Source organism: Lucilia cuprina, chromosome 5 (genome assembly GCF_022045245.1).
Source record: "Lucilia cuprina isolate Lc7/37 chromosome 5, ASM2204524v1, whole genome shotgun sequence".
Lineage (NCBI taxonomy): Eukaryota > Metazoa > Arthropoda > Insecta > Diptera > Calliphoridae > Lucilia > Lucilia cuprina.
Genome location: NC_060953.1, coordinates 65,564,544 through 65,577,772, shown reverse-complemented (window position 1 = coordinate 65,577,772; position 13,229 = coordinate 65,564,544).

The following is a 13,229-nucleotide window of genomic DNA, read 5'->3' as shown; positions in this document are numbered from 1 at the left end:
GAAAAAATTGATTAGATCGTTTAATGTCTAAGAACAGTCAGTGACAATTTGCTCCATTATAATACCCTTAACATGATCTCTTTCTAATTTTTTCTGCTTTCTGCAATCGATTTTCGAGAAGATCTAACAATACTTTTGAAAAATTTAATTAGATTGTTCATTGAACAATCCGATTACTATTTGCCCTATTATGATACCCTTAATATTATTTCTTCATAATTTAAACGATTTCCTAAATTCCGTGATCTTCAATAAACCAATCGCGTAATTTTGATTTGATTATATTCTTCAGTTATACATTTTTGAGATAGTCCAATTCTTATCATCTTTGTCTTAACAATTATTGCACTCATATGATACATCATCACTCCCTAATTTATGCGATCTTGTGATTACTATGATCTTCGAGAAGCCAACAGTACTTCTGAAAACCAAACAGTACTTATTTATGCCTTATTATGATATCCTTAACATTTATTGTTATCTAACTTGTCTTTTGATCATTTGATTTTTGTGATCTTCTAGGAGACCCAACAGTGCTTATTTTGCCTTATTTTCAACGATCTTCCGAATTTTGTCAAATTTGATACTTTAGTAATACATTTTTGATACAGTCTAAATCATATCGTATACATTTAAATAACTTGTTAGTAAGTGAGAGAACCGTATGATTCTCTACATGATTACATTCTAATTTGAGCGATCTTTTTGTTTTTATGATCTTCAAAAAGATTTGATTACATTCATGAGTGTCAGGGAACTTCTGCCTCATTACGGTCTTTCCTTAATTTGTGTATTCTTTTGAATTCTATACTCATTGTTATATAATTTTTCTTTAGATTTTTCTTAATTAGTAAGTGAGAAGCCCATATGATTCTCTACATGATTTCACTCTAGTTTAAGCGACCTTTTTGTTTTTATGATCTTTAAAAAGATTTGATTAGATTCATGATTGTTAGGGATCATTTGCCCCATTACGGGTTTTCTTGGCTTGTGTATTCTTTTGAATTCTATACTCCGATTTTTGTCTTCTTCGTCTAAATAAATTCTGCAAGTGTGAGAGGTCTTAAAGAATTCTTATTAAGGATCAAGAGTGTTAGATACTTGTAATTGAAAAGTTATTTTAATATTATTACAAAAGAGTTAAAAATCTTGATTGATTGATTTGATTCTCTTCACGATCATATCTGATAAAGACTAAGTTTAATGAAATTTGCATGTCTGCAGTGACACTAGTTTTTAAATCATCCATGTACATAGACTGAATCACGTCGTTCTTAAGGATTATGTTGGCAATCTAGTTTTTCTTGCTTGGCAGGCCAAGTTTTGGTGTCTCAACGTTACATTTTTCAACTAATGTAATCATATTTCAAACAAGCTTGTCTTTGAACGAATTTTTGGTTCCGTAGTTTACGATCGCAGTGTACATCTAGTGTAAGGTTAAGTTCAGCATTAAGTTCTAACGAGAGCTTCCAGTTCAAAATTACCCCAAAATATCCATCAAGTATCACTGTTTATACATAGCTTTTTGAGTTACTGAGAAAAGCCATTTAATGATCGGTTCTAATGGAAGCTGATTTTACTTTTTCAGTTGAGAGTATACTAAAATATTGTGTTTTTTTAACAAGAGCTGGCTATACTCGTAATTTCTTAAAATGTAGCAATTAATGTTCGCAAGGCATATAATATCTGATACAACATCGCTCCCAAAATACTTCGATCTAATTTAGAGGAAAGTCTGGCAAAACGAAGAGTTCCAGACTTTGTCCTTTCCGCATTGTATATATTGCTTCGAATTAGATTGTCCTGAATGGACAAATATATATAGAAAAGTTGGTTTCTATAGAAATCATAGTGTCTTTAATATAACAACCTGATCTGCAGGGTATATATTTGAATGTTACATATGTAAGTGTAACATATGTTCATTGAACAAGACAGCACACAAAAAGATATTTAGTTTAACCTAACAAACATTTAGAGTCTCCATTCCAAATCGGTCATCTTACGAGAAACCATTGCATAGTAAAATCCCTACTAAATCATATGAACATTTTCTGAAATACAAGAAAATCATCGATAATATCTGTCTCATTCATGGTTTTGCAGACTAGTTATACATACATCAGCGACATCTTTTTAAGTATTTTTAGCATTTTATTTCTACAATGATCAGCCAGGGTCTTGAAATACAATTTTTGGATATTAAGCCATACTTTTATTAGATGATGTAAAACATGAGCTTCAATCTTTATCAACTCTTCTCTAATTTTGCAGCACAAGTATAAACAGATGTTTCTCTAATTGATCTTTTCATTGGAGATTTTAACAATTTTTTCGTCAGACAATTGTCAATTATTCGCCTAGCTTGCCTGGCACTGTCGAGAGTCTTTTTCATCCACAGGGTAGACTTGAGAACGGTCTACCATCGCCCCTTTGTCTTCAATGAAGACTCAGGTGGCAATTTTTGCACATTGGCTATGACCGGTACCATGCGCAAGTACTTTGCTGGAGTACTCGCGCTATCTAATCTCTTGCCAAAGTAGTCACGTTGTAAGAAAACCACACTACTATGGCTCTGTTGATTCGGCAACAGCACCTAGAGACGTAACCGGTGGACCGAAGCACGATCCATCAATAAGCCGTAGACATCGTTCTTACTCACAGTGACACGCTGTGGTAAGTCTGATATGAACAGAGTATACTCTGTACACATCTGGACAAGGAAGGAAAATTAATCGGTATCACATGTATATGATATCTTTCATCCATCATCATTCAACCCAGCACACATCTCATTTATTCGACACACGGGTGGCGTAAGGCCCGTATACCCCTACATTCATTCTATATCATATACAATTGACACCAACTCATTTCCAACGCTTAGTCCCACAGTCTGTGGGGTATCTGTTGATTTTCGGCAACAGCACCGAACTCTTATCCCGAAATATTGACTATTATCATGCATCAGTCTTTTAACCGCCACATATACTCTTCCCGCGAATTTGGGTTCAACCAACAGCCACTACGTGGATCCCGAAGGAACCTCAACCAACTGACCAGCCAGGACATAGTCCTGCGGGCAACTGGCCACCCGTAGTACCAGATTATGCGGTGCTCTGGTCAGACCTCTGGCAATCTATGCAAGGACTAAGCCAAGCGGTAGACTGAAACACCAATTTTTCAATCCCGGTCAGATTGGAGGTATTGGGCCCTCTTTATACCCCGGGATTGCAATAACACCAAGGCGGAGGTCTTCGCCAAGGTAACATGCCCCCGGAGGAAGCTTGCCTGGGACATTGATATCGCTGTAATTTGATGTGTTTGACTTTCGTGACATCATATAGTTTATACAGTTCAAGTTTAATTCGATGTCGGTATTCGCCATGATAGTATGATCGGAAATAAAAGATAGAAAATTAAGAAAATATATGTATCAATATATTTGCCTTTGAGTGGATGAATGATCTTCAGCATTAAGATTTCATTTCTCTCTTGTCGATTTGTCAATACCAAGTCTAACATAAATAATGCACAAGGAATATATCGACAAATGCAATATAGCTAAGGATTACAAAGAAGCTTTTAGGATTAGATTTCTTTTATTTTGGGTATATACATACGTATATTTACTGGGTTTTCCAACACATCTACATTTTTACATTTGTAAATTTTTATAAATGGTAAAATCAACATTTGCTATTTGCATAATTTTATAGCAACCAATTCTGTCAGAATGTTTTCTTTATTTTTTTTTCGTCTTTTGAAATCCGCAACAAATACAAATGTATGTATTTGCATACAAACATACATGTAACAGAAATTGCAAACTCATAGGGTTAAAATTTTGTTCGTTATTACATATTTATAAAAACAAAAGACAAAAAAGGAGGAAAATTTCCGAAAAAAAGAATAATAATGAAATCATTGACAAAACATTTTTAAATATGTAGAAAATTGTTGTTGCCATAACAACACAGCAACAACTAACTGATGCTGTTGTTAACAGCAGCATCAGCGGTAACATTAACATCAAAACAACAACAATGACAACACACACGCATATAAACAAAAATATGTAAGCAACAATCAAAATAAATCCCCTCAAAATCATAATCGAAGCATAAAATGTCAACAAATCCTTTAAAAGCTAATAAATACATAATGATGGGATTCCATGTCAACTCCAAATAACTTGTGTAAAATTACACAAAAATACCTACGTACATACTCTACAATACAATTTATAAATAAATAACACAGGATAATGATATTGCATGTCGAGATTGTTTTTCTGTTCAAAAGATTCTTTGTTATAAAATTTTTTTATATTTATTAAAAACAAAATTGTGTCCCTCTATTGAATGGCAGTGAAAATATCTATTTTTTTGGATATATTTTCAAAAATCCTTTTATAAAAGATTTATGCAGTTATGTTATGTATATTAGAAAAAATGATTAACTAAAAAGCAATAACGAATAGTTAGATATACATACAAACTTACATACATATTTACATAAATATTTATTTTGTTTTACATAAAATTGTATGGATATTCTCAGTCTGTTAAAATAGGCAACTTTTGCATTTTTATATATTTTTTAAAAATTGCAAATAATTGCTCTAGGTTCGTTAACAGTTTTTGTGTAAAATGTAGTTTTTTTACACGCACAGAAATTAATGCTATTAATTGCAGAAATTAGGTCTAAACTTGACATTAGTGGAATTTTTATCTACAGCTGGCCAGCGCTGCAACAACACTTCGTTCTTGTTGATCAGACCATGTCAAATTGATCTGTTAAGTCTGGATCCGACATTACAGGCTGGCTAGTTATGACGAATAGGATTAGTTTTAAATAACTCTCAATTCAGCTGTACTCTATAAAAAGATCTGTAGTCTATAAAATTAAAGTCTAGACTAATGTAGAGTGGCCAAGTTAATGTGGCTCTCATTCAAGTTGGGTTAAAAGTAGCACACTTTTGCTATTTTAAACCCGTTATAGTCTAGACTAGACAAAATGGGTTGTTGGCATCTTAAACTTCACTTCAACGAATATTTTTGCAGTTGCAAAAAGAACGGTCTGCCATCATCGGCCCATAATTAGCCCTATCCCCCATATAAAGTATCATTCGGATAATCAGTTTTAAAAAAATTTTGTAGACAGAATTTCGAATTTCATCGCTACACTCGTATTTTTAAGCCATTAATGAGCCATGCAATCATTTTCTGAAGGGGGCCTTATATGGAGGGTAGGGTCAATCATGGACCGATCCTCATAAAATTTTTTAGATAGATTTTGACTCGTATGAAACTTTCTTATGTCGAATTTCATCTATATACTACTATTTTTAAGCCAGTAACGAGCATTAAAGTCCTTTTGTGAAGGGGACCTTATTATATGGGGGGGTAGGGTCAATAATTGACCGATCCTCATGCACAACGATTTTGGATCATACGAATCTTACTTATGCCGAATTTCATCGCTATATTCGTATTTATAAACAAGTTATGACTATTAAAGCTGCTTTTCTAGGGGTCACTTGTATGGGGGCTATCCGCAAACGTGAACCGATATTTCCCATTTTCAACACCAAACGAACCTTACCTAAAGAAATATTTATGTGGAATTCCATTCTTTCCATTCGGACTCTATCGTGCTTTCAAAAGACAGACAGACGGACAGACATGGCTAGATCGTCTTAGAATTTAATAACGACCCAGAATATATATACTTTTGTGGGTCTATGACCAATATTTCGATGTGGTACAAACGGAATGATAAAATCAATATACCCCCAAAATCGATTTAGATTCAACTAGGTTACTGACCTACGAGGTACGAGAACCAGGGTTTTTACCAGTAAACCAAAATTTTGGAAGTGCTTGGCAAATTTTAAAAATAAATTCATGTTTTACTCGGTTCCAGCTTTCAGAAAAATTGTATCACTACCCAGGTATTTTAATTTTCGTTTATTTTGTCTCACTATGTAACCTTAAGGTCGAAATTCCCAACATGCAATTGAAAAATCTTGATCTCGATATATGTTTGTTAGAATATTCCTTCTTGCTGAAATTGCCAAAAGATCTTGAGTTGATGTTCAATTCAAAAGAACTAAGTGGAGGCAAGAGAAAGCCATATACACCTTAACTTTTTCGTTTGTAATATTTGAGTTCATTCTCATTCGGATCTAAAAATCTCATTCGAATCTAAAAATTGCTTAAAGAGGAATCAGGACTGCTTTGATTTCCTCTAACAGAAAGTCGGTAATTGAACCTACAGCCAACGTACTGATTGACTTGAACACTACCAACTAACATATTAAGGCAAAGAAAGGTAAAACTTTCAACCGTTAAGCTTGGAAACAGACATGAAATAAAATTGGTAATTTGTAATTTTTCTCAGTGTATTTACATGTATAAAAAGAGTAACAAAAAAACATGACGATAAAAGTAAAATAAAATTTAGAAAATGATTGCTTTCTTGAATTTGCTTGCTGTCTTTATTGCTTTTTCTACATTTATATACACATTTAAAAAACAACAACTCAAATTGTATGTAGATTGTTGCTTAACAAACATATATGTCGAAATAAACAAACGTTTATACATATATAGTTTACATACATGCATATATTTACTATTATACATGGAGAAGACCCTTTTTTGTGTAGAAATTCTTTGGGTGTTAAATCCCCTCAAATCTTCTCGAAATGTTTATGGTTTTCACATATTTTTGTGTTAAATACATTTTGATGCAATAATCCTTTTGTTGTAGTAGTAGTATAATAACCACATTTTAGGCTCTTCTGATGTGGGTACAGTAACAACAACAAAAACAAGTACAGCAACAACAACAATAATAACTATGACAAGAAAAACAAATGACCTTTATTATATACATACAAACAGAAACACACACATCCACCTCCACCCACAGCTTAAATATATATATGTATGTTGGTTAACATTCAAATATAGAAATAAAAAATTTTTCTTTTATTTTATTTTTGCTTTCTTTTATTTGTCTATATATGTATGTTTGTATATATGTATTTATGTATGTAATTTAATACAAATTCCCTCAACATACGATTTAAGTTGTACCTACAAAAGAAGTTTGTTGCTTTTGTGTGAGTGTTTATGAATGTTGGGTTTCTGAATAAATGATGAAGGATTTTCATATTTAAAAATTCTGACACATTTTGTGGCAACATAAGGTCCAACAATAACAATATGTTAATATATCTAGATAATATACGTAAACAAGTTACTCCAGCTACTAAATAGATACACCTATTCGTATATTTCTATTCGTTTGCAATAGAATATATGTTGTATGCACCTATGTGAACATACATACATATATATATGCATGTATAGATATTTATAAAATATTTAAACACATACATACATATACAATTACATAATGAATGGGTTTTCATATAGTACCAAATAGTTATGTGGAAAACTTAAAGTGTAATGTAAAATATTTACTTTAAATCGATCATTGAGATTATTACAATGTATTTATTTAGTAGAGAAATGTATATTTACTTTAATGTGATTATTTATACAGATATGGAATAGAAGTTTATTATTATGTTTATCGCATATAAAGAATAATATGGATAATTACACTTAAACCTTATTGTATTATGGAGTTAAATGGTTACATTGAATACTTAGAAAAACATAGTCAAAATAAACAATATCTTAAATATAATAACAAAAATAAAAGTGTATTTGCTGAGAGCAAATTTTACAAGGTTTTGCAAAAACTAAAACTGTAACTATATGTATATGAAAAATTTATTAATCATACTTATATTAATTGCTTATTTTAGGTTTATTCTGATTTTCAATGATTTAATTAAGAATTTTTGATAATAAGGGAAAACGATTACAGATTATTGACTAGATTACAGACAAGACTGTAGTTTATACAATACACTAGGCTAAATAATTAACTAAAGGCAGGACTAAGGATTAGACTAAACACTAGACTTGACCATAGACTAGACTATAGACTAGACTATAGACTAGACTATAGACTAGACTATAGACTAGACTATAGACTAGACTATAGACTAGGCTATAGACTAGACTATAGACTAGACGATAGACTAGACTATAAACTAGACTATAGACTAGACTATAGACTAGACTATAGACTAGACTATAGACTAGACTATAGACTAGACTATAGACTAGACTATAGACTAGACTATTGACTAGACAATAGACTAGACTATAGACAAGACTATAAACTAGACTCGACTAGAATATAGTCTAGACTATAGTCTAGACTATAATCTAGTCTATTTACTAGACTATAGTCCAGTCTAGATATTAACATAATTTGACTAAACTAAAGTCTTTATTATATCCGATCTAAACAAATGATTAATAAAAAAAATAGTAAATATTGATGGCATGCAAAAAGTAATGAGTCTAGTTAAAGGATCAACCTCTGTATATCTTATGTAAATATATAAATGTATTGATTTCTAAAAAGCTGTTTTAGTTTTGCGAATAAATAAACTTGTTAATTTTATACTTAAATAAATAAATTAATTTAAAAATTTCGTAAACAAATTCCAAACATGCTTTTAAGCCCGTATGCCTTTTTACTTGTCCACATATACATCATATCGTTAACTAAAGTGCTAAAAGATCTAAATGATTTTATCGTTTATAATAAATTTAACAATGAATTAAGGAAACTGAAGTGTTAAACGCAAATGTAATTAAAAATAAACAAAACACTGACAAATCTTTTAATCGTGTTTATTAAATTCATTGTTATACTAACAGAATTTTAACACATTGTACAGAATTATTAAAGAATTTGTTGTAAAGCCTTTTTGCATTTTAGATGACTATATGTTACGTTGTGTGAATGTATGTTTATTTGTTTGGGAGCGACGTATTACTGGTGTTAAGCTATTTGTGGCATGTAACACTTGTGGGATTTAATACCTTTATAACTTAACTAAACTGGATTGAAATTGAATGAATGAGTGAATGTGTATCCACTTAAAATACACACACACTCAGAGAAACATACATACATATGTATGAATGTACAAATGGATGAGTGTCAGAGCAGTGGGATTGGAAGGGATAAAGTTACATTTACGTATAAAGTGTGTACTTATGTTCGAGGTTTGTTTCGTCTTATGTTAACATATCCCTATACATATACATATGTACATATATACGCTTGAATACTTTGCATGTATGTATTTATTTGTAAATTGTATTATTGCCTCCGGGGAATTTAACAAATATTTTTGGTTAATTTGTCAATGGATATGTTCGTTAAGTGCTTTTAATAAGTTGAAAATGTATGTATGTCTGTTTAAGCTTTACATCTAAACATGCAATAAAGATACAGATAAAATTACATATTTACCTCTACCACTAATACAATTAGAATGCTAACTAACTTCCTTTATGGATTAACACTGTAATTGACCAAGCAATTTTAATATAAATACGATTTAAAACCCATTAATACACGTTTAAAGTCTATTTTAATTCGTATATAAGCGCTATAACAATTTCAAAATCTTAATGCTAAAAAGTGAAAATCACTTGTGTATACTTCCACTTTTATCAGCTGTCAAATCGGTAAACGAAAAAGATTTGCAATATTACATGGCAGATATTCATGACTAAACATTGTTGACACTTTAATTGAATCATAATACCTTCGAGTTAAGGGAGATCAATAAACTGTGATTGGCTTTTTTAATTTTTTTTTGGCATGGCATGGATATTTCATGGCTAAAAAATTTTTAAAGGATAAACATGAGAAATAAGTAGAAAAAATAAATGTTTGGATTTTCTATGTTTAAAAAGGAATAAATCATCTGTGTCCTGTTAAAACTTTTAAAGGATGTAGTTGTTATATCTTTTAGTAGAAAGATGAAATAAAATATAAAATAATAAGCAGAAGAGAATTTATTGGCAGAGTATTTTTGTCAAGAAAACTTAAATTTGTTATTTATATTTTAAAATATTTAAAACAAAGAGACAAATTCCTTTTGTGTATGAAGCGAACGATTTTTAAAGCTTAACAAAATCGTCTAGAGATTTAAAATGACAGTATTTTAAACTTCTACGCTTTTATTAAAAAGAATTATTTTTTAGTCTGAAGATTATTTGTAATAAAAATATTTGTTTCTGCAAAAACTCGTATTTGTTTATGAAAAGCAAATATGTTTAGTTTAACATATTCATTGGAAAAGTCTATATAAAATTTCAACATTTTATTTACGTTTTAAAATGTTTTGTGCAAAAATTCAACGTAAAGCTACTTTTGCTACATTTGAAGTAAAAACCTTCTATGAACTTTTAAATGCTAAAATATATATAGACTTCTATAAAGTAGACTTCATTGCCAGAACCATAGACTAGACTATAGACTAGACTATAGACTAGACTATAGACTAGACTATAGACTAGACTATAGACTAGACTATAGACTAGACAATAGACTAGACTATAGACTAGACTATAGACTAGACTATAGACTAGACTATAGACTAGACTATAGACTAGACTATAGACTAGACTATAGACTAGACTATAGACTAGACTATAGACTAGACTATAGACTAGACTATAGACTATAATTTTGTAGTTTATAGTGTTGTCTACAGTCCAGTCTACAGTATATTATGTTGTCTAGTATATAGTCTTGTCTTCAGTCTAGTCCATAAACTAGCCTATAGTCTAGTCTAAATTTTAGTTTAGTCTATGTTGCCTATATTGTTTGCTGGGTTACTTACTCTTAGATTTTTGCATGAAGATATTTGTTTTATGCGTTCGTGTTTAAAAATATTCTACAGCAGATCAGAAAAATAAATCCTTTCTCATGTAACAACGATTTATGAACAAATTTATGAATGTATATAAACCTTAATATTCAAACTCTAATTTAAGTTAGTTCTTTTTTATAACTATAAATAGCTTTTACGCTATTTAAACTCTAAATTTGAGAGTATTAATTACAGAATAGAAACATAATCATCCCCTCAAGTTTTTTATAGAGTAAAATATATTTGGTTAAAGCTGATGCTATATTCTTTGTTTTATTTATTTCTTTTGAAAAGTGCATGTGATATAAGATACGCAAACACTTCTGTATGCACTTGTACAATTTCTATATTAGACCAGTTTCCTTTATAAAACTACAACATATTTTTTGTAAAATGCCTCCAATTATAAATGAATTTTTAATATTCCCTGCTTAATTAATTAACCTTCTTCCAATATTTTATTGTTATTTTACAAGCTAAAGTCTACAGTACTTTTAAATCCTTTTCCATATTAGCACCCTAATGTGCAGACATATTTGTTCATACTTATATACATATGTATGTATGTCCTGCCATTGTTTGTTGATTTGTTTTTTCGTTAGTTGCAAGTTTTTTGTTGGTTTGTTTGACATTGTACGAAGTAGCGAAAAAGAAAAGGATTAAGTTTAAAACAATGTTTTTCTTTTACAACAAATATTGTGGACGTGAGACACCACAAAATATTATTTAATTTAGACCACATGTACGGAAATATGAGCAATATTGTACAAGAATACACTTTCTGGACCAACAGATTTATATGACATATAAATATTACAATTGTCATTCTATGATTTAAATTGAATAAATAAACAAGACGTTTTTGGTTAGCATTTTCAAAAGCTATGAATAAAAAATTTTATATCTAAAGAGATATTTCTTAATAAATTGCTTTGTTTTATTTTTAAAACTTAACAATTATTATCTTCATGTTCTATTTAATATACAAAGTTATTGTTGATGAGATTATAAATCTTTAAATTTGCTCTTTTAAAATTGTTTTAATAATACCTACGACTCTCTTTATATTCTTTACTTTGACAAACTTAATGCATTATTTGTAATTTAAAGTACAAGTAGTAAAAAGTTAAGTAATTACATTACAACTATTTATGATGTTGAAATACTTTTCGTTTCATCTAAATACATACACATATATGAAAGTATGTACGCTGGCACATAATTATTAAATCTTTGATGAAATAGGGTGGTAGTTAATAATGTGTTTACGCTTTAAGTGAAATTTTTTATTTGCATATGTAAAAGAATGGGAACCGTTACTGGCGGACTGACTGATTCATCTTCGCACATCCCAACCTGTTAACCCGTAAAACAAACAGTGAAATCTGTGATCAAAAATCGATATTTTTAGTGAAAACATAAAAGTCCGTTTTTCTCGAAAACTATAAGAGATACACCAAAAACAAGTGAAATCTGTGATCACTTTTATTTCATACTAAGAATCGATATTTTGGGTGAAAACATAAAAGTCCATTTTTCTCGAAAACTATAAGAGATACAGCAAAAACAATCGAAATCTGTCATCACTTTTATTTCTTACTAAAAATCGATATTTTGTGTGAAAAGTCTGTTTTTCTCGAAAACTATAAGAGATACAGCAAAAACAAGTGAAATCTGTGATCACTTTTATTTCTTACTAAAAATCGATATTTTGGGTGAAACATAAAAGTCCGTTTTCCTCGACAACTATAAGAGATATTGATATTTTGGGTTAAATCATAAATGTCCGTTTTTCTCGAAAACTATAAAAGATACAGCAAAAACAAGTGAAATCTGTGATCACTTTTATTTCATACTAAAAATCGATATTTTGGGTGAAAACATAAAAGTCCGTTTTTCTTGAAAACTATAAGAGATACAGCAAAAACAAGTGAAATCTGTGATCATTTTATTTCATACTAAAAATCGATATTTTGGATTAAATCATAAACGTCCGTTTTTCTCGAAAACTATAAGAGATACACCAAAAACAAGTGAAATCTGTGATCACTTTTATTTCATACTAAAAATTGATATTTTGGATTAAATCATAAACGTCCGTTTTTCTCGAAAACTATAAGAGATACACCAAAAACAAATGAAATTTGTGATCACTTTTATTTCACACTAAAAATCGATATTTTGGGTAAAAACATAAAAGTCCGTTTTTCTCGAAAACTATAAGAGATACAGCAAAAACAATCGAAATCTGTTATCACTTTTATTTCATACTAAAAATTGATATTTTGGGTGGGTTTTCATCTTGATGATCAGTTATCATTTGAAAATCATATACATAATATTATTTCTAAAGTATCGATGACTCTTAAGAAAATAAATACACTTGGATATTTTTTTC